The sequence below is a fragment of the Lithobates pipiens genome, unplaced genomic scaffold (assembly GCF_037356315.1).
Source record: "Lithobates pipiens isolate NorthernLeopardFrog02 unplaced genomic scaffold, aLitPip1_a1.2 Scaffold_16, whole genome shotgun sequence".
NCBI classification, from domain to species: domain Eukaryota; kingdom Metazoa; phylum Chordata; class Amphibia; order Anura; family Ranidae; genus Lithobates; species Lithobates pipiens.
The window spans coordinates 122848713-122869279 of NW_027507748.1; the positions used below are offsets into that span (position 1 = coordinate 122848713).

At 43.2% G+C, this 20567-nt stretch overlaps 1 protein-coding gene across 2 annotated transcripts in view; it reads left to right on the top strand.

The window, feature by feature from the left end:
- The window catches only part of FLOT2 (flotillin 2), a 75979-nt gene that overhangs the window by 16204 nt on the left and 39208 nt on the right, over nt 1-20567 (top strand). The window lies entirely within an intron of this gene.

A 20567-nucleotide genomic window follows, 5' to 3' on the forward strand; every position in this document is an offset into this window, starting at 1 on the left:
ATACCAAGGAAAAAACCTGAGTTACAATACACATAAAAATATAAAAAAGAAGATATGCTGCCAAATAGAACAGATTAACAATTTTCACATTCTATTTGCTCTTCAGCCATTGAATCCCCCCACAGACTCACTAAACAACTATTGAAAGCATTATTCCTAAATAGCATCATAGGAAAACAATGCTGCTGGCTTCCCAATGCAAGGAAGGGAGAAAACAATCAAGGCTCAAACAGTAATGACAGAGACCACTGCCCCTGCTTACCTGAGCCTGGCTGACAATCGTGGCTCCTGTTCCTGCCACCGCCGATTGATCCTCCTCCATCGTTCAGCAAGGATCAATGGCGTCTGGGCGCTTTTATCTGTTTAAATTCCACGCCAATCCCGGAAGTGATGTCAGCCGAAGAGACCGCCCCCTCTCCCTGCGTTCCAGCGGCCGGAAGCTGCGTCGCACCGTCGGAAGTCCCGCCCCCGGCCGGAATGACGCCCTTGTCATCCAGACCCGGAAGGCGTGAGCCTGAACGAACGGCGCGAGATATGAATCTCGGCCGCGTCCCAGACCCAGCCACCGGTCTAGAAGAGTGGGGAACCTCCACGGCCTGACCCCCCCCTGGGTATGAAGGAGAGCGGACACCGGAGCGACCCCAAATGACGGTATGCCTCCAACTCTCCCCACCTGGAGAGAGCGCAGCACCCCTTGGTTCCCTGAAGCGCTTCCACCATGGCCGGAGGAAACGCTACAACTGAGGCCATGGTGGAAATGTCCGGTCTTTAAAGTGATCTGCAGTGTTTCCTGGGAAAGTGGGTGGAGCTGCGCTCTCTCCAGGTGCTGTCCTGAAAGACGAAGGGAGAAATAAAAAATGGGCTAACTTTTTACTGTGTTTGTTTATATATATATATATATATATATATATATATATATATATATATATATATATATATATATATATATATATATATATATATATATATATATATATATATATATATATATATATATATATGAGACTTGTGATCTTTTTATTCTAAGTAGTGGTGTGCTTTTCCAGATTTGGCTTTGTATGTAGCAAGAGCATAGCTAATTACTGGTTAGTTCAGCAAATTTTCTAATTTTTGGCTAAGATAGGCCATAGGGTGGAAGGAAAGAATTGCTTGATTTCCCCCCCCCCCCCCCATCAACACGGTCAGTGTTTATAGGCGAATACCTCCTGACATTCTGCTGGTAGGGAGCAAAATGCAATGATCACTTCAAGCGGGGGTAGCCACTAGCAGTGTTCTGCATGCAAAAAATCTTGACGGGCTGGTTGTACTGAAGTCAATCAATGGTTCAACGTTAGTACAATCAGCCTGCCCATAGATTGAGATTCAATCCATCTATGACCTGATTAGCTTGACATGTTACAGATAAACCTCTAAACCTTTGATAATACACACCTGAACATGAATAGTAACCTATCTGTGGTCATTCTTTCTCTCACTCTTATTGAACATGCTGATAAAAAAAGCTTTAATACGCTTCTTGGCACGAGTCTTTATTTACATAAGCTTTGCATTCACAAATGATAAGTACCTTCTTATAAGTACCTGCTTAAAGGGGTTGTAAAGGTACGTGTTTTTTTTTCTCCCTTGAAGCATCCTATTATATATAATATAGTATGTATAGTAAAGTTGTGGGTTGTTTAACTCTCGTAGTAGATGCTTTTGCCAGCGATTCAAACCAGTCAGGAACTGTATTTTGTATTTTTATTTAAAAAGGCAAATAAAAGTCCATAACATAACTGTTTGCCACACAGGGGTTCTTCTCCAGCAAATACACACAACAGAAAATGCTTGCCCGCCTGACTCTGTAGCAGTACTTCTGCTCTTTTATCCTGGTCACACAGACCACTGGATCCTTCAGTGCGGACGGCTTTACTTTGGCGCCAACAGCTCCGCTCTGGCCTTAGTCCTCAGGCTGTTTCACGGCCTCTTGCAGTCACACATGTTCTGGCAGCCCCTCTGACTCCTGGCGACCTCCTGTCTCTTGGTATGGAGCAGTCTCCAACTGGGAGTCCTGAGGTATTCCCATAAACTCAATATAAGGGCTGTGCTCACCTGAGCACGCACCCTGCTGGGCATCTACAAAATCTGGACACGGTTGGAGATCAAGTCCCACCCAAGACACTATGGAATCTCCAAACTAGATAGCCCCATGATGGAATACCAAAACCTGGAGAAAGCTGTGAAAGTAGTCTTCTCCAGTCCAACACCTATGCTCTGCGGTCTTGCACCAAGCAAATGTGCACACCCTGTGTCCCCCCCCAAACTACCAATTTTACCATGACAGCATCTCCTACTGTGTTATATATTAGCAAAATACAGTGCAATGGCCCTTGATTTTAGTATAATGATCTGTGTTACTGAGGCCCCTTTCACACTGGGGCGGGAGCGGCGTTAGCGGTAAAGCGGCACTATTTTTAGCGCCTCTTTAGGCCCTTTCACACTGAGGTGGTTTTCAGGTGCTACATCGCTAAAAATAGCGCCTGAAAAAAAAAAAACAGCCCCTTTTACTCCAGTGTGAAAGCCCTCCGGCTATCACACTGGAGTGGTACTCTAGCAGGACGGTGAAAAAAGTCCTGCTAGCAGCATCTTTGGAGCAGTGTATTCACCGCTCCTACCCATTGAAATCAATGGGGCAGCGCAGCTATACCGCCGGCAAAGCGCTGCTGCAGCGATACTTTTGTGGGCGGTTTTAACCTTTTTTCGGCCGCTAGCAGGGGCTAAAACTGCCCAGCTGGTGGCCGAATACCACCGCTAAAGCAGCGCTAAAAAATAGCGGCTATTTACCGCCAACTCCGCTCCTGCCCCAGTGTGAAAGGGGCCTTGCCGTAATTTTAGCGGCGGTATTCGGCCGCTAGTGGGGCATTTTTAAAAATCATTAAAAAGGGTTAGAAACGCCCGCAAAGTGCCGCTGCAGCGGCGCTTTGCCGGAGGTATAGCTGCTCTGCCCATTGATTTCAATGGTTAGGAGTGTTGAATGCACGTCTCCTTCACCGCTCCAAATATGCTGCTAGCAGGACTTTTTTCACTGTCCTGCTAGCGTACCGCTCCAGTGTGAAAGCCAGAGGGCTTCACACTGGAGTGAAAGGGGCCGGTTTTTTTCAGCGCTGTAGCTCCTGAAAACCGCGTCAGTGTGAAAGGGGCCCAAGTGTGTGTTTGTTTTGTTTTTTGTGTTTTTTGTTTTTGTTTTTTTACTTATCAAAGCAGACACTTCTATTTTTTATTTTGTGTTAACTTCTGTTTGTATTGAATTGAAACTTCAGTGCAATGTCCTACCCAAAACCACAACTCTTTACAGTGACTCTAAATTTTGGATTCACATATATTGATTTGAAACCTCATGACCTATCATTTGGGAGTGAATGGCAACTGACTGTGCTACTAAACAAGAATTGCTATGTAGCAATGCCATATATCATATCATATCATATCATATCATATCACCATATCAATTAGGATGAATACATTTTGTCTATTTGAGATTTCTGACCCATGGAATTTCCCTTTTTTTTTACTTGTCATGTACACATGAATGCACCTGTTAAACTTATTTTCGTCACCTGACATACATTCATTCATTATTCAGTGTATGCTGGGATCTGCCTTTATGCTTCTGACTTGTCTCAAAATAAACAGAAAAATAAATAGAAGTCCTATTTTGAGTTATTTACACTTAAAACTCCAGTGTTTTAAGGGCTGGTTTAGACCATGCATAGAATCTAGAAATTTTAGAACTTAGTGATGCTAAACACGATATTGTATAAACATCAAGCCACTGTATTTAATTTAATATAAAAAAATGCTGCTTATTTAAAAAGGAACCTAAACTGGAGCATGATCATAGATGTCAACAGCTGGCCTACACAATGTCAAGCTGCAGCGGAGACAGACAAGTGTTAAGTTACCTGTTAGGAGTTACATAGGAGGTCTAGTGCTACAATTATTGCTCTAGCGATCAGAGCGATACCTCACGTGTGATCTTAACACCATTTTACATTTGCAGGCATGACTTGGTATGTGTTTTCTTTGACGCACGGAGGGATGGGTCACTTATAAAAAAAAAATAATAAAAAAAAACCCCTTTAAAACACTGTCCCTTTGCTGCCAAGTAAACCGTAATTGAGGTTGCTTCTGGTTCACTATATCGGAGCCCCGGTCAAAGCTGATTCTGACTTTGTTTGGCTCTCTGGCCAGCCGGCGGACGTGCCAGACCCGGGTGGGGGGGTGGTCCACTCCCACCGCTTGTTATAACAGCTGAGCGGCTGATTGGCCAACCAACTGTTGGCTCTAAAAAATGATACTTGGGTGATGCCTGCAGGTAAGTGGTTTTGCGTAAAGTGGTTAATGACACATTAAGAGCTCTTTCATGCTAACAGCGTGGCTGTGTTAGCGGTAAAGTGCTGCTAGTTCTAGCTGAGCTTTTCAGACAATATCGGGGCGCTTTTAACCCCTGCTAATGGCCAAAAATAGGGTTAGATCAGGGGTTGACAAATTTGCTTGGAATCTAGGAGCCAGCTTAAAAAGTTAGGAGCCAGGTCCGTGACGGCGATCCGGACCTGTCCCTGGCCTGACATGGAGACGAGTGAGGGGAAGATAGCAGCGCCGTCGCCGCCCACCCCCCGTCTCCAAGTCATTGCCCATAGCTCTTAGAGGGACATTTTATTTATTTTTTTTCAAATGACAATTTTTTTTTTCAATTGCATTTTAGTGTAAATATGAGATCCGAGGTCTCTCTGACCCCAGATCTCATATTTAAGAGGACCTGTCATGCTTTTTCTATTACAAGGGATTTTTACATTCCTTGTAATAAGAATAAAAGTGACACAACATTTTTTTTAAAAGAACAGTGGAAAAAAAAAAAGTTAAAATAAGCAGAAAAAATAATAATTTTTAAACGCGCCCTGTCCTGCTCGCATATAAAATCGGTGTTCGAAACACACATAGGAGGTAGCGCCGTGATCGGTAGAGCGAGAGCAATAATTCTAGCCCCAGACCTCCTCTGTGTAACTCAAAACGTGCAACCTGTAGAATTTTTTTAAACGTCGCCTATGGAGATTTTAAAGGGTAAAAGTTTGTCGCCATTCCATGAGCGGGTGCAATTTTGAAGCGTGACATGTTGGGTATCAATTTACTCGGCGTAACATTATCTTTCACAATATAAAAAATAAATTGGGCTAACTTTACTGTTGTCTTATTTTTTTATTAACTAAATTATTTTTCCCAACAAAAGTGCGCTTGTAAGTCCGCTGCACAAATACGGTGTGACAGACAGTATTGCAACAACCACCATTTTATTCTCTAGGGTGTTAGAATAAAAAATATATATAATGTTTAGGGGGTTCTTAATAAAGGGCAGAAGAGGCAGGTAATATAAAACAGGCAGAGGAAACTTTGCAGAGGAAATTAGCATTGCTGGTTTGTCATACCAACAGCGACCACAAGAGGGCGCCAGATTCCATAAGGAATCATAGGACCGCAGAAGGCCTCAAAGCCGCGGCCTAAATTTTCGGCCGCCGGCGGAACGGCCCGACGCGATCACGCTGGGGGGGTCCACAGAGACAGGATTACCCCCAGCTGTGCTGCCCCAGGCGCGAGGTCGCTATTTCTAGTCGCCAATGCGACCTGGCGCCCGGGTTTTGTCGAGCCCTGGGTTAGATGCACCTGAAAAGTGCCAAAATGTTTTGGCAGCGGTGCCCATTCAGTTCAGTGGGAAGGGGTGGTAGAGGAGCAGTGTATTCACCGCTCCAAAGATGCTGCTTGCAGGACTTTTTCTAAGTGCACCTCTCCAGTGTGAAAACACTTGGACTTTTACCCTGAGGCTGCAGGGGAGGCATTTTTACGGTGCTTTACGGGCATTATCTTTAGTGCCTGAAAAACACCTCCAGTGTGAAAGGGGTCTGAAGTAGAACTATAGGCAATACCTTTTTTTTTTTTTTTTTTTTTTTTTTTTTTTCATTTTGGTTAGAGTATGGGGGTTATTAGACTCCCTTACTCTAACCAAAATGGGGCAAAAAAAAAGTTTGCCATCTTTGTCCCATTTGTGGCGATTTACCTTCGCTTCCTGTCTCATAGCCAAACAGGAAGTAAGAGGAAATCCCTGAAAATTTGAGGTATCTCTTGGGGACCTCCAGGTCACCATTCTATTTTAAAGCCAGATAGAGAAACCAAAAATGATTGTAGCATGTGAAGAAAGACTTCTAAATGTATGTTGCCTTCACTACAGTTATGTTAAGGAAGCATATGGGACAGGGATTTCATCTAATGTGGTTTAAGACCCGTTTATTTTAGGATTTCAAAACTGTTGGTAAATGATTTTCTATCAGAGGTATTTCACATAATTTTTTTTGGTTTGCATAATGACTTTGTAAAGAAGGCAAACCACAGAGAGAGACTTTCTAAGAAGACATCGGCACCAATGTATTGATTGTTGCAGTTTCCTTCTATGCATTTGTGGGTTGTGGTGTTGTAATAACTGACAAGTACAACAATAATCCAAATGTTTAAATTGCAAAACCATCTGACACAGAGCCTATGCAGGGTTAGAACTATGGGGGAGCACTGAGAAAGTGACTAGAACTGGGGGTCCGAGGGTGGGCTAATGTCATTCAGATGTATTGCTGGCCAAGTAACACTCTCTTGTGGTGTGTGTGTGTGTGTGTGTGTGTGTTTGTTTTTTTTTGTGGTGTTTTTTTTATATTTTATTTTTTTCCCACACATGCTAGTTACTCAAACATTAGATGGCAGTTGTTCTTAAATTTGGGCTGTTGGCTGCGTTGCACGTGAGATTTGTCCAGCTATACTCATGAACCTCCTCAATTTGGCGGATGGCAGTCTTTGTACCTTTTTTTTTTTTTATTTTTTTTATTTATTTTTTTTTTTTTATGCTGTAGAGCAGGGGTCTCTGAACTTTTTTTTGGTATGATGGCCACATTGTATATTGATTCAACTTTAGTACAACCAGCTTGTCTGTCTGTGTGTGTTTTCTGCATTTAATCGCTGCCGACGGCTATAGCCACCAGCAGTGATAATTGTGTTCTGCTGGCAGGGAAGGCTCTAAATCAGCAGAACGCAATAGTGCTGCTGAAAGGATTCTCCCATTACCACTGACTGTGTTGGTGGGGAAATCAAGTAATTTTCTTTCCTTCCACCAGTGGTGGTAGGAAAGAAAATTGCAAAATCACTGAGCTGCTTTAGGCAGGTCCTCACATTGCATAGTTTTGGTAAATCTAAGATTGATATTGTTTGGTCAGGTTGTAAAGGTGACCCTTATGATGGTCTGCTTCATTCATATCACCATAACCATGGATAAAACCTCCCCCCATCAAAAACTGGTACAGGTGACATGTAGGATGTTATACAGGAAAATGTGAGTGGGTAGAAGACCTCCTCTTCTTCCTCCCCCCCTTTTTTTTTTTATTTATTTTATTTTTTTGCCTCATAAGTATTCAGTATTTGGTTCATGACCTACATAATTCTGAACGGAAATGGTTCTACCTGTTCACTGAATTCCACAAACCATTTCCTTTCGAATTGGTGTTATTGAGCATTCACTGTACAGAGAATACGGGTGAGCTGTAGATGGAATCCCTTCATTCAGAACATCACTACTTTGGACACATTCCTCTGCATTCCTCCACTGCAGCTATATAACCTGTCAGACTGTAAACTGTAGTGTGTCCCGTCATTTGAACATTGAAAAAATTCTTTGTATTCACAATTTTTTTTTTTTTTATAAACTTGCTGTACTATTTATAGAGTGTTAGGTCCATGTATGTAAATCCTACTGAACCAACCCTCTGAGATAAATGATAAAAAGTCCACTGGTCTTTAATAGTTTTAGGCACTTTTAGCAGACTGATGTTGAAAGTGGGAAGTATTAGAGTACAATCCTTCTGCTGCGTTAGTAAGAAGGAAACAGACTGATTTTAAGCCAGCAAATATGGCTGTGTGTGCATGTACAGCTGGAGTGTAGATGTAAGATACAAAAGCTAAAAGTGGTAGTAAACACTCATTTGGATTTTTATAGGTAAGCTTAGAATATAGCTTACCTGTAGATATGATTATTTCCTAAACGTGCATCGTTTATAAAATATTCTAGCGAGTAGCAGCCGGGGGTGTCGCCGTCGCATGCCTGTGCTGTTCCTGCAGAGCGCTGTGCCGCAGGAGTGATGTCATTGCAGCTCAGCCATTTGATCTGCTGGAGCCCGAAAACCCAGAAGGCATAACGGGGGAAGATGGAAGCCTCGTCAGTGATGATGGTGCCCTGCTGGAAGGTTTCATTCTAAGGTAAGTATTTCATGTGCTAGTATGTAATCCACATTATTGCCTCGCAGGGGATTTTTTTTTTTTCTCTCCCAATGCTGCGGTTTACTACCACTTGAAAGGGTCTGTTTCAACAGTACACTCGGCTATAACTTGTGGTATATTTATTATAATAATTGCGAATGGTTGGTTGTTAATCCTTTAAATGAACAAAGCATATCCTTTTATTGCGCATACTTACCTCAGTCCATAGCACCTAGTGTGGTTCCTGTCTGATGTCTTTCTTGTGTTATCTGCATCTGCACTCTGGCAGTTTTTACAGACACCAGTAAATTCTTAGGGAAGCCCCACCCGGCTTCAGCACATAACAGGTGATTGGCAGCCTCAGCTACTCATATTTTCCTATGAACATAGGCGTGCGCACATTGTGAGGTACTGATTCCCCCTGCTTCCTGTCCCATCTCCCCCCCCCCTCCCCCCTGTCCTTAGTTTCTTTCTATGTCGCAAAAGTGAGACATCAGGGGTCTGTTTAGACCATGGGTCTTCAAACTATGGCCCTCCAGTTGTTCAGGAACTACAATTCCCATCATGCCTAGTCATGTCTGTGAATGTCAGAGTTTTACAATGCCTCATGGGATGTGTAGTTTTGCAACAGCTGGAGGGCCGTAGTTTGAGGATCCCTGGTTTAGACCCTTGATATTTCACCAAAGCCACATAATGAGTGGCTCCTAAAAAAAAAAAAGTAAAAATGAATAAATAATATTGTAAAAATTATTTAAAAATTATAAAAAAAAAAAAAATTGACACGTCCAATGCTCTGCTGATATACACTCATGTGTATTTGTTCTCTGAGGTGCACACCCTAATGCTATAGTCTGCGCACACCAATGCCTATGAAACTGGGTAGAGGCGAGTTCATTCCCTCCGCTCAGGTCTCAGATTACACTCAGTTGTGTGCTGTGCAGTTTGTGAGGTCATATCCATGCCTCCTGCAAGCTGAAAAATAAACTTTCTTTTGTGTACTTTACCTCTGGAGAAGAAGGGGCTACAGATAAAAAGGTACACATTTTGTGGGAGAATTTTCTTCATCACCTGAGGCCAGTCATGGGATTATATAAGGGTTAATTATCACTTTAAAGTGGAAGTCCAGCAAAGAACTAACCAAGCCTAAAACTGCTATCGACCACCTTCTAACTCCTATACTAAGTACCTTTTTAGAAGGAAGATGCATATAGTTATTCTCAGTGCGCGCCAGTTCAGTTCAGGTTACGTGACCGGCTCCCAGTGGCTGGCTTCAACAGAGAGGAGGGCCAGCCAACGACAGATGCTCTATAATAATACTTATGGGTGACGTCACCACCCAGGTATTCCATTCATTGCTAGTACCCTCTTCTCTTGCCATGAAGCCAGCCTCTGGGGAAGTCATGTGATTGGACCAAAGCTCTCTGCAAATGTGTAACTATAGACCTCTTCCTTCAACAGGATTGTTGGTAAAGAAGTTAGAAGGGGGGTGAGAGCAGTTTTTTAAGTTTAGTTATAGATTGGACTTCCACTTTAAGTTCAATAGTAATAAAAATTGGGGAGAAAATGGTAAATATTACCTATTGTATAACAAGCACTTACAGTGGCGCTCTAAGTGAGTCTAAAGAGGTGCGGCGCTAAAAAGAGACCAGTGTGGGTCAGAGGAGGGATTATACCCACCTCTTCTGCTTGCAGAGTTGGTTCTGTTTAACGCTGAGCTCAGACTACTGCAGTAATGAGCAGTACCACCCCATAACATGCCCCTCAACACACTAGGGCAGGGGTGCTCAACCTGTGGCTCTCCAGCTGTTGCGGAACTACAAGTCCCATGAGGCATAGCAAGACTCCGACAGCCACAAGCATGACACCCAGAGGCAGAGGCATGATGGGACTTGTAGTTTTGCAACAGCTGGAGAGCCACAGGTTGAGCACCCCTGCACTAGGGGGAACACATTGCCTTCCCAAAATAGGGGTACTGGCAGCATGTTCAAATTAAATCCGCTGTCTGTAGTGTGTAACCTAACAAGCTTTAATGCACCACACAGATTGTGTTCCAGTCTATTGACACTGTCTGCCAGCAACGCATAAAACTAGCACTGAGCTATATTTATATATTTTTATTTTAAAGAGGAAAACTTTTTTTTATTTTTTTTAAAGCACTGATGTATACAAAAAAGGCAACTTATAGACTTTAAAAATTAACTAAAATTGTTCTGATTTCCCTTTTTAATGATACTTTTGATCTGGCAGCAATAAGTTACTTTTATATGCATTTGCATTTTCTCTGTGCTCTGACTAATGTCAGAATTGTAGCACAGCGAAGTCACATGTTTGTAAATTCCCAGCCGAGGTCATACTTTTGCCATCATTGTAGGGAAATTATGCAATGATTTACGTGACTTATGCCCTGTACACACGATCAGACTTTTGCTGGCAGAAGTTTCCGATGAGAGCTTTTGGTCGGAAAATGCGATCGTGTGTATGCTCCATCGGAATTTCAGCCAGCAAAAGATTGAGAGCATGTTCTCAATTTTTCAGTCGGAAAAAGTTCCGATCGTCTGTACAAATTCTGCTGCGCAAAATTCCTACGCATGCTTGGAATCATTGAACTTAATTTTCTTGGCTCGTCATAGTGTTGTACATGACCGTGTTCTTGACGGTCGAAAAGTTCAAAGAACTTTTGTGTGACCGTAATGTATGCAAGACAGCTTGAGCAGAATTACATCGGAAAAACCATCAGAGCTTTTTCCGACCAGAATTCCGATTGTGTACACGGCATTAGTGTGTGACAGTGCAAAATAAAATATGCAGCACATTTCCACAATGAATTTTCTATGTTTTGTTCCTTTTAACTGTCCTACTGCCAGAGTCGTTATTTTTAATATCCATGTTTGTCTACACGCTTTTTTTATTTCTATTTTTTCTGAAAGCATAAAAAGTGTGCCGAAAAATGTTTTCAAAGAAATCGGAGCTTGACATTTTTTGTTTTGTTTTTTGTTTTATAAAATTGGCATCTTTTCACTCGCTCAATCACAAAAAATATATTTTTTTAACCGCTTCAGCCCCGGAAGATTTTACCCCCTTCCTGACGAGCACTTTTTGCGATTCGGCACTGCGTCACTTTAACTGACAATTACGCGGTCGTGCGCCGTTGTACCCAAACATTGACTTTCTCTTTTCCCACAAATAGTGCTTTTTTTTTGGTGGTATTTGATCACCTCTGCGGTTTTTATTTTTTGCGCTATAAACAAAAAAGTGAAAATTTTTGAAAAAAAACTCTATTTTTTCTTTTTGCTATAATAAATATCCCCAAAAAATATGTAAATAAAGGTTTTTGTCAGTTTAGGCTGATATGTAGAAGAAAACATATTTTTGGTAAAAAAAAAAAATCACAATAAGCGTATATTGGTTTACGCAATAATTATAGCGTCTATAAAATAGGGTATAGTTCTATGGCATTTTTTATTCTTACTAGTAATGGCGGTGATCTGCTATATTTTTTTTTTTTTTTTTTTTTTTTTTTTTATTGGGACTGCGAGATTATGGCGGACACATTGGACACTTTTGACACATTTTTAGGACCATTGGCATTTATACAACGATCAGTGCTATAAAAAATGCACTGATTACTGAAAAATGTCACTGGCAGGGAAGGGGTTAACCACTAGGGGGCGATCAATGGGGTTAATTGTGTCCCCTAGTGTGTGTTCTAACTGAAGGGGGGGAGGGGACTATCTAGGAGAGATGACAGATCGCTGTTCATACTCTGTATGAACAGACGATCAGTCTCTTCCCTCAGAGAACCAGTAACTGTGTGTTTACACACACAGATCCCGGTTCTCAGTATGTCAGCAGTGATCACGGGAGCACGGCGGTGATCGTGACTGCTGGGCACTCGCATCGGCTATGCGCGTGCCCCTAGTGGCCATAGGGTGAAGTGATGTTACATAATGTTTTGCCCAGCCATGCCATTCTGCCGCAGTTAAACTGCGGCAGCTGGACAGCAAGTCGTTAACATAAATGCCATAAACTACTTTAGTAGTGAGAAATTTAACATCCTGCACTCACACTTCAGATGAGCCCCAATTCATGCCCCTTCACGCCTCAGATCACTGTACCCCTCCCTGCAAATCTGTCCTGCCACTGTACCCCTCCCTGCACATCTGCTCCACGAATGGTCCCCTTTTCTCATCTGCCCCACCACTGTACCACCCTGCTCTTCTGCACCCAATCTCTTCCCCCCCCCCCCCCCCCCCCAATCACAAAAGCTGATGATCGCAGCTACAAAGTTAGAGAACCAAACAATTTTTCCCATCTTTTACAATGTGTGGGGTCACAGTGCCTCCCCTTCAGTGCAGGTTCAGAGTGGGGAATTCTGAAATTGGAATGCATTAGTGTCTCACTGACACTTCCCTGAGCTGCTGATGGGGAGGGAGACGAGTGCCGGCAAAAGAGGTTCTCGTGCTGCTTGCGGCACCAGTGTCGGAGGTTGCTAATCCCTGGCATAGACCATCAATAAAATGGACAATATTTTGGCTACAACTTTCTACAGTTTTCAGTAAAATAAAAAATGCATGAATTTATTTTGGTGCACACAAACGCATAATACCCATTTTGTTGGCTAGTTCTAAATCCTCTGTTATGGATTGACAACACACATTTTTGTAGATTAAGGCCGGCCATAGATGGTCGGTTCTGCAGGAATCGGCAGAGGTTCTAATCACGTATGGGTAGGCTGAATTACCAAGTTGATTGCTTGATCTGCTTGGGTACGTCCAGCCTTCCAGATTGACTTTCAATTATCACTAGCAACTGCTATAGCCGCTAGCATTAATCACTGTCTCCCAGCGGTTTCAGGAAAGAAATTCGCACCATCTATGGTCTGCCTAACTTTGACAATAAGGGGTTGTTCAAGCACTAAAGGGCTAAAAATCGCCTCTCCTGCAGTCCCAGTGTGAAAGCCCCGGTGCTTTCACACCGGAGAGGTGTGCTTGCAGGATGTTAGAAAAAGTCCTGCAAGCAGCATCTTTCGGGTGGTGGGGGAGTGGTGTATCCTACGCTCCTCCACACATCCCTTGCCCATCCCTTGTAAAATCAATGGCTACTCCTCCTCCAAAGTATGGCGATACCACATGTGTGAGACTTTTACATTGAAGTAGTACCTTCAAGCGTTCTAGGAGCATAAATTACACACCTCATTTCACTCTTACCCATCACACTTTTGAAGGTCCTTGAGCACTAGGACAGTGGAATTACCCACAAAATGACCCCATTTTGGAAAGCAAACACCCCAACGTGTGTATGAGGCATGGCCTGCAGATAGGTACTTGGGTACTCTGATGTCCTGGTGACAGGTACTCGGGTGAACTGTGACGGGTACTCAGTAGAGCTGCACAATTAATCGCAAAGAATCATTATTGTGATCTTGACCAGAGTGTTTCACAATTCTTTCTATGCAAAGAATTCTCTCTGCTCTTCTGAAACCACAGCCCTCAAAAGGAAGGAAGAGAAAAACTGGGCAGTCTGCCAAGAATCAAAACATTCTTTATCAGTTGAACTTAATTATAAACATTGTAACAATTTTGTCAATGGAATAGACTTTGTACGTGAAAAAGTTTAACCACTTAAACACTAAACCTTTTTCTGACATTTGTTGGTTTGAAAGTTGAAATCTTTTTATTTTTATTTTTTTTGCTAGAAAATTACTTGGAACCCCCACAAATGTATATATTTTTTTCTAGTAGACACCCTAGAGAATAAAATGGTGGTTGCTGCAATATTTTGTCACACTGTATTTGTGCAGCAATTTTTTGGAAAAAATTACTTTAATGAATTAAAAAAAAAAAAAAAAAAAACAGTAAAGTTAGCCCGTTTTTGTATTTATTTATTTTTTGGTATAATGTGAATGATTTTACGTTGTGAGAATTGTGATCTTTTTTTTTTTTTTCTAAGCAAAGAAATTGTGATTCTCATTTTGGCCAGAATCGTGCAACTCTAACACTCGGGTACTCCGGTACTTAGATGGGCTGTGACAGGTACTCGGGTACTCTGATGGCTGGTGAAGGGTACTTTGATGGGTGGTGACAGGTCCTCTTTATTGGAGGGGGGCAGTCAGTACTGTAAGCGGTAACGAGATGTTACTGCAATCTCCTTCTCACACACGATCAGTGTGAGGAGGAGAACCAATTAACATCTCGTTACCACAGTTTGTTGACCTTCTGTGACCAGCTGTGCTTGGACACAGCCAGTCACGTGGTAAAGAGACTTTTTTTTTTTTTTTTATTGGCTCTTTACATGGATCCGGGATGGACTGTGTCCAAGCGACACACCTCAACCCCCGATTGCCACGCTGCGGGGGCCCACAGGAGCAGCAAGAAACCTAGGATGTCATATGACGCCTTCCCAGGATGGGAGATCCCATCTGCGGACATCATATGACTATAGCCCGGTAATGAAGTGGTTAAACTAGGTCTTCCTTCGTAAAATACATTTCTTTTTTTATTATTATTATTATTATTATTATTATTATTATTATTATATATTTTTTTTTTTTTTTTTTTTTTTTTTTTGAACGTTCGTTCAATTTTTCTAATTGTTAGTAGAGTCAAATCGATGTATATTTTCAACCACAGTGACGGGAAAATTTGGAAATAGAAAACTTCTTGTTCAAAGGAATTTTCAGACAATGTGGTTTTCGTTCAGAAATGACATTCTTTTTAAAAACAGACTTTTAAAAACAAGTGACAATTTCATACAACATTCTTTCATTCAGTGACTGTACAAAGATATTTTTGTCTGAATAGTAATACGTGTATGGGCAGCCTAAGGCTCGGTACACACCTATGCAGTTTGCTTTTGATCTGTTTCTGTAGTGCTTTTTGCTGTGCGTTTTTGATTTTTGCGCACGTGATTTTGCTGCGATTTATTCATTTTATCTTTTTTGGCACATTAAAAAAAACGGATTACTACAAAAAACGCTTCTCAATTTGAAGTATATTGAACCAAGTTTTGTGTTTAAAAATAAGTCTCTGACCCTTTCCAAATACGCAGCGGCTGAAAAAAGCATAGATGTTAAAGTGTGCCATAGGAAACCATATAAATGAATTGTAGTGAGTTTCTGCAAAAAGAACCAAAAAACACATAGATGTGATTTTCAGGTCTACGAAGTTTAGTAACATAATGGGGTTAAGAAAACTAAAATTAGCCCTTTATAGTACAAAAAAAGCAGATAATCACTACTGGAAGGGGTTCATTTTTTTACACTTTAGAACTGTGTAACATTTACAGTAGTGATTATGTGCTTTTTGTACTATATAGGGCTCATTTTGTTTTTTTAATCCCATTATGTTACTGGGCGATTAATCGATTATGAAAATAGTAATCATTTAATTCCATAATCTGTTAGTTGTCGATGAATCGATTTAGTTGCTTCAGCCCTACTTAAGGCCTGACACCGATGCAGTTTTTTAGTACTTTTTGCATTTTACAGATTTGCACATTTAACATTGTTTCCTATGGAACACGATCTGTAGGTCAAAAAGCACAAAAAAATACATAGATGTTAATCCAGCCTAAAAAGCACCCCACTAGTGGCCAAAAAGCTCAGTTTTATTAACGCCCCTCCCCTCCGCCCAAGTGTGAAAGTAGCCTAAGTGTTGTCAGCATGCTCATACCCACCTACTCTTTCATCTCAAGAACACGAAGGTTACTAATTCTATAGTCCTAGGATGAGGACTCTGAGAGCTTACTACTTTAAGGTGAAGCAAAGTGAGCACTGGACACAGTGTTACCTCGTGTACTAAAAAAAAAAGTATCGCTACATCACTGCTTGTGCTGCTCCATGTAAAGCAGCTATCTGGATTGGCGTTTTGGAGGCTGTACCCAAAACCTACTAACCTAGATGTGTAGGGCTTACCTGGGTTGTCCTCTATAGGCACAGGGATTGCGTTGTAGTACTTTTCAGACTACAGTGTACACCGTGTGTTAGTTTCAGAGCTCTTTCCAGGTGTAGAGCCATGGCACAGCCCCAGAAGGAGCCTCGTCCAAATTTTCCCCAACCTCCAGTTTTACCAAAGCGAGGGTTAAGGGAGAGGGACTGAATGTGGACATCATCCTAAGTGCCTGCTCCTCATCTCCATTTTCCCATGAAGGCAGTGCCATTCTGCTGCTGCTACTGAAGCACCACATGGATGTCCAGTCTTCTGTCTGCTTCCAGTGCCTGTCTTGTAGTGTACTCCAGAACCTTGGACTCCCTATTGTTAGTCCTCATTTATCAGAATTTTTCTCAGCTCCATCGTGTGAGGCCGAGGCCTCCCCCTGTTCATAGGGAGTGTCTACTCTGGACTTCATGGCTGTTTCTACTCAGTTCCTGGGGCATTTTGCCTGCAGTGGCTGTAAGCATGCTCCAGAGCCATCCCTTACAGTGTCTAGCTATGAACCCAATCAAACCTGATTTGGGGCCACTGTTATCATCTCTAAAGAGGTGCCACATGCGTTGACTCAGTTTTATGCAGTTTGGATTACTTTGCATCTGTAGGATCAGCCTGCTGTTCAGGCATTTGGTCTTTCGGAAGCTCTTACAGCTGAAAAAACCTTTCTGCTTTCTGTTACTATTTGAGTCATTACTCAGACTGGAGACACTCTGAAGGGTCGGGGGTCCCACCTAAAGTGTGTCAGAACTTTTCACCTTTTTAAAAGGACATTTTGTAAATTGGCAGTCTAACACAGTAGAGACACCAATTATCCAATATAACAGCGCTAAAAGGGTTGAAGTTGTGCTCCCCTTTACTACATATACTCCTAATCTGTCAAAATCCCCAATTGCGTCACTTCCCCTTTTTCTTTCCAGCAGTAGTAATTGCAGATTTTAACAACTTGCATCTTTTCAATGAACACCGGCAGCGTATGCATTACGGTATATGACGTCTTAGCTGTTTTGATAGAACAATGACTAAGCAGTAAAAAAATGTGTTTTTGCCTTGGAGGCGGCCATGTTGGTTAGTAGTGGGCGGAGTAACAATGCCCACTAATTATATTGTCTGCTGTAGTGTATACGCTGCTGGTGTTCATTGAAAAGAGACAAGTTGTCAAAATCTGCAATTGCTGCTGGAGAGAAACGAAGTGACTTAACTAGAGATTTTGACGAGTTGGCTCTTTTGACAGAACACCCCCATACAGATGCCCAGAGCACTTTGGCTGTGTAGTTGGGACACTGATTCTGTATTCAAGGAACGTCTGACCTAATTGAACGCTGAGGGATGTTCTGTTTTTTGCCATGTTCTTGACACCTCGATTATCTATGCCACGGGTGGACAGAGTGCGCTCCTCTTCAGTGTAGGAGGTTGGTGAAATACCACCCTTCATCTTCAGCAACAGGTACCCTGTAGTGTGTTGGTACAGGTACCAAGTCGTGTGTTTTGAGTTAGATATTTTATTTTTTATTTTTTCTTCAGTCAGCAGGCCGAAAGAAAGAGAGAAGGATCAGATTCCTTCTTCCACACAAGCGAGGTGGGTGGCGGAATAACCTCCAGCCAGGATATTGTACAGCGGGACTCTCCAGAGACCCTGGAGAATAAAATGGGTGTTGCAATTTTGATTGTCGCACAATATTTGTGCAGCCCTTTATGAAATGCAATTTTTCAGGGGGGGCGGGAAAAGCATGAATTTTAGCACACACAATATAATACCCACTTTTTGTTTAATGTAAAAGACTATGTTGCATCACGTAAGTAGATGGCAAACATGTAAAGACACAAGTGAGTTAAAATAAAGTTTGTTAGAATAAACTATTAAATAAATGCATCAGAGTTGTGTATATCAAAGGCATTGATATACACAACTCTGACGCATTTATTTAATAATTTATTCTAACTGAAACTTTATTTTAACTCGCTTGTGTCTTTACATGTTTGCTATCTACTAGTGATGCACCGAAATTTCGGCCGCCGAAACATATCGGCTGAAAATGCCCTTTTCTGCCATTTGCCGAAAGAGAAAAACGGCCCATAATGGGGCGTGGCCTGGGTGGGGCAGGGCTCCGCCCCCACCCCCTGGTGACGCCCATCATGGGGGGTGTATAGCGCAGGAGAGCCGCCTCCGCCGCTTGCTTGATCACAGCGCCGGGAACATCAAAGCTTTCATTTCAATAGCTGTGTGTTCCTGACCGCGCGCCGTCACACGCAGCCCCTCCCCCTTCTCCGGGCACTTAGATAGACAGATCATCCGCAGGATTGGACGGATGATCTGTCTATCAAAGTGCCCGGACAAGGGGGAGGGGCTGCGTGTGACGGCGCGCGGTCGGGAACACACAGCTATTGAAATGAAAGCTGTGATGTTCCCGGTGCTGTGATCAAACAAGCGGCGGAGGCGGCTCTCTTCCCTACACAGGCTGCAACAAAAGGGGACACACAGGCTGCCAATGGGGACACACAGGCTGCAAAAGGGGGATGCCTCCTGTACCGTGTCCCCAGTCTCTGACCATCTCCTGTACCGTGTCCCCAGTCTCTGACCATCTCCTGTACCGTGTCGCCAGTCTCTGACCACCTCCTGTACCGTGTCGCCAGTCTCTGACCACCTCCTGTACCGTGTCGCCAGTCTCTGACCACCTCCTGTACCGTGTCGCCAGTCTCTGACCACCTCCTGTACCGTGTCGCCAGTCTCTGACCACCTCCTGTACCGTGTCGCCAGTCTGTGACCACCTCCTGTACCGTGTCGCCAGTCTGTGACCACCTCCTGTACCGTGTCGCCAGTCTGTGACCACCTCCTGTACCGTGTCGCCAGTCTGTGACCACCTCCTGTACCGTGTCGCCAGTCTGTGACCACCTCCTGTACCGTGTCGCCAGTCTGTGACCACCTCCTGTACCGTGTTGCCAGTCTGTGACCACCTCCTGTACCGTGTCGCCAGTCTGTGACCACCTCCTGTACCGTGTCGCCAGTCTGTGACCACCTCCTGTACCGTGTCGCCAGTCTGTGACCACCTCCTGTACCGTGTCGCCAGTCTGTGACCACCTCCTGTACCGTGTCGCCAGTCTGTGACCACCTCCTGTACCGTGTCGCCAGTCTCTGACCACCTCCTGTATAAAAATATTTTTTAAAAACAGTCATTTTCGGTATCGGTGCTGTTTCGGTATCAGTTTCAGTTTTCGGCCTAGTGCATTTTTTCATTTTCGGTATCGGTTTCGGCACCAAAAAACCCATTCGGTGCATCCCTACTATCTACTAAGGGTCCTTTCACAGGGGGCGGATCAGTGGTGATGCGCCCCGTGGATATCCGCTTGCTCAGCGGGGATCGCTCCGCCGATCCCCACTGAGCAGGAAGATAACAGGTCCGTCTCTGCACACTGCGCAGGGACGGACCTGTCACAGCGCCGCTCTCCCCTATGGGAGATCGGGTGATGACGGACCGCAGTGTCCGTCGTCATCCGATCCGATGACGGATGGAAAAATAGCTTTTTACTCCGTCACTTTTTCGGAGCGGGTCGGATGTGAGCGGACATGTCAACGATGACATCCGACGCTCCATAGAGCTCTATGGAGCATCCATTCAGGTCCGCCTGAAAAACTGACAGGTGGGCCTGAACGGATCGTCCGTGTGAAAGGGGCCTTAAGTGACGCAACATCATCTTTTACATTGATGTGTTACAGACTCTTTTCTCCTGTAGTGCAAATCTGCAAAATGCAACAAGCACTAAAACTGCATATTTGCACTACAGTCCACTTAACATGGTTTCCTATGGAACGCGATCTGCAGTGCAAATTTGCAAAATGCAAAAAGCACAAAATGCATAGGTGTGAATCCAGCTTTAGTGCTGATGTTACTCTGACATTGTCCTGTGTATGTTCTGACTCATGTATTATGTATAGGAGGCTCCCACGGGAAGTAGTGTAAGTCTTCATGTACACGGGACGTTGTACATGAAGCCTAAAGAATTACTGCGTTAAGCCGCATTTTAGAAGCGCTTGAAATGCCTGTAAGCTCATCTTCTCTATGCATTTTTAAAAAAAAATGACCAACTGCTCCTAAATGTCCTTTTTAATGGCAGAAGTGTACATGAGGCCTAGGACTGCTGCTGTCATGATATGAAGCCAGACTGCTCATTTGTTTTTCAGTGCACCTTGCTGATGGATACCTGTCCAGGTGTGCTGCCGGGAATAGTACATGTACTTTTTTTGTGATTTAGACCTCCTAATGCAAGGCACATTAACTGTCCTGTGCTAACAGACTATCTCTTCAGTGTGAGGGTTAGGCC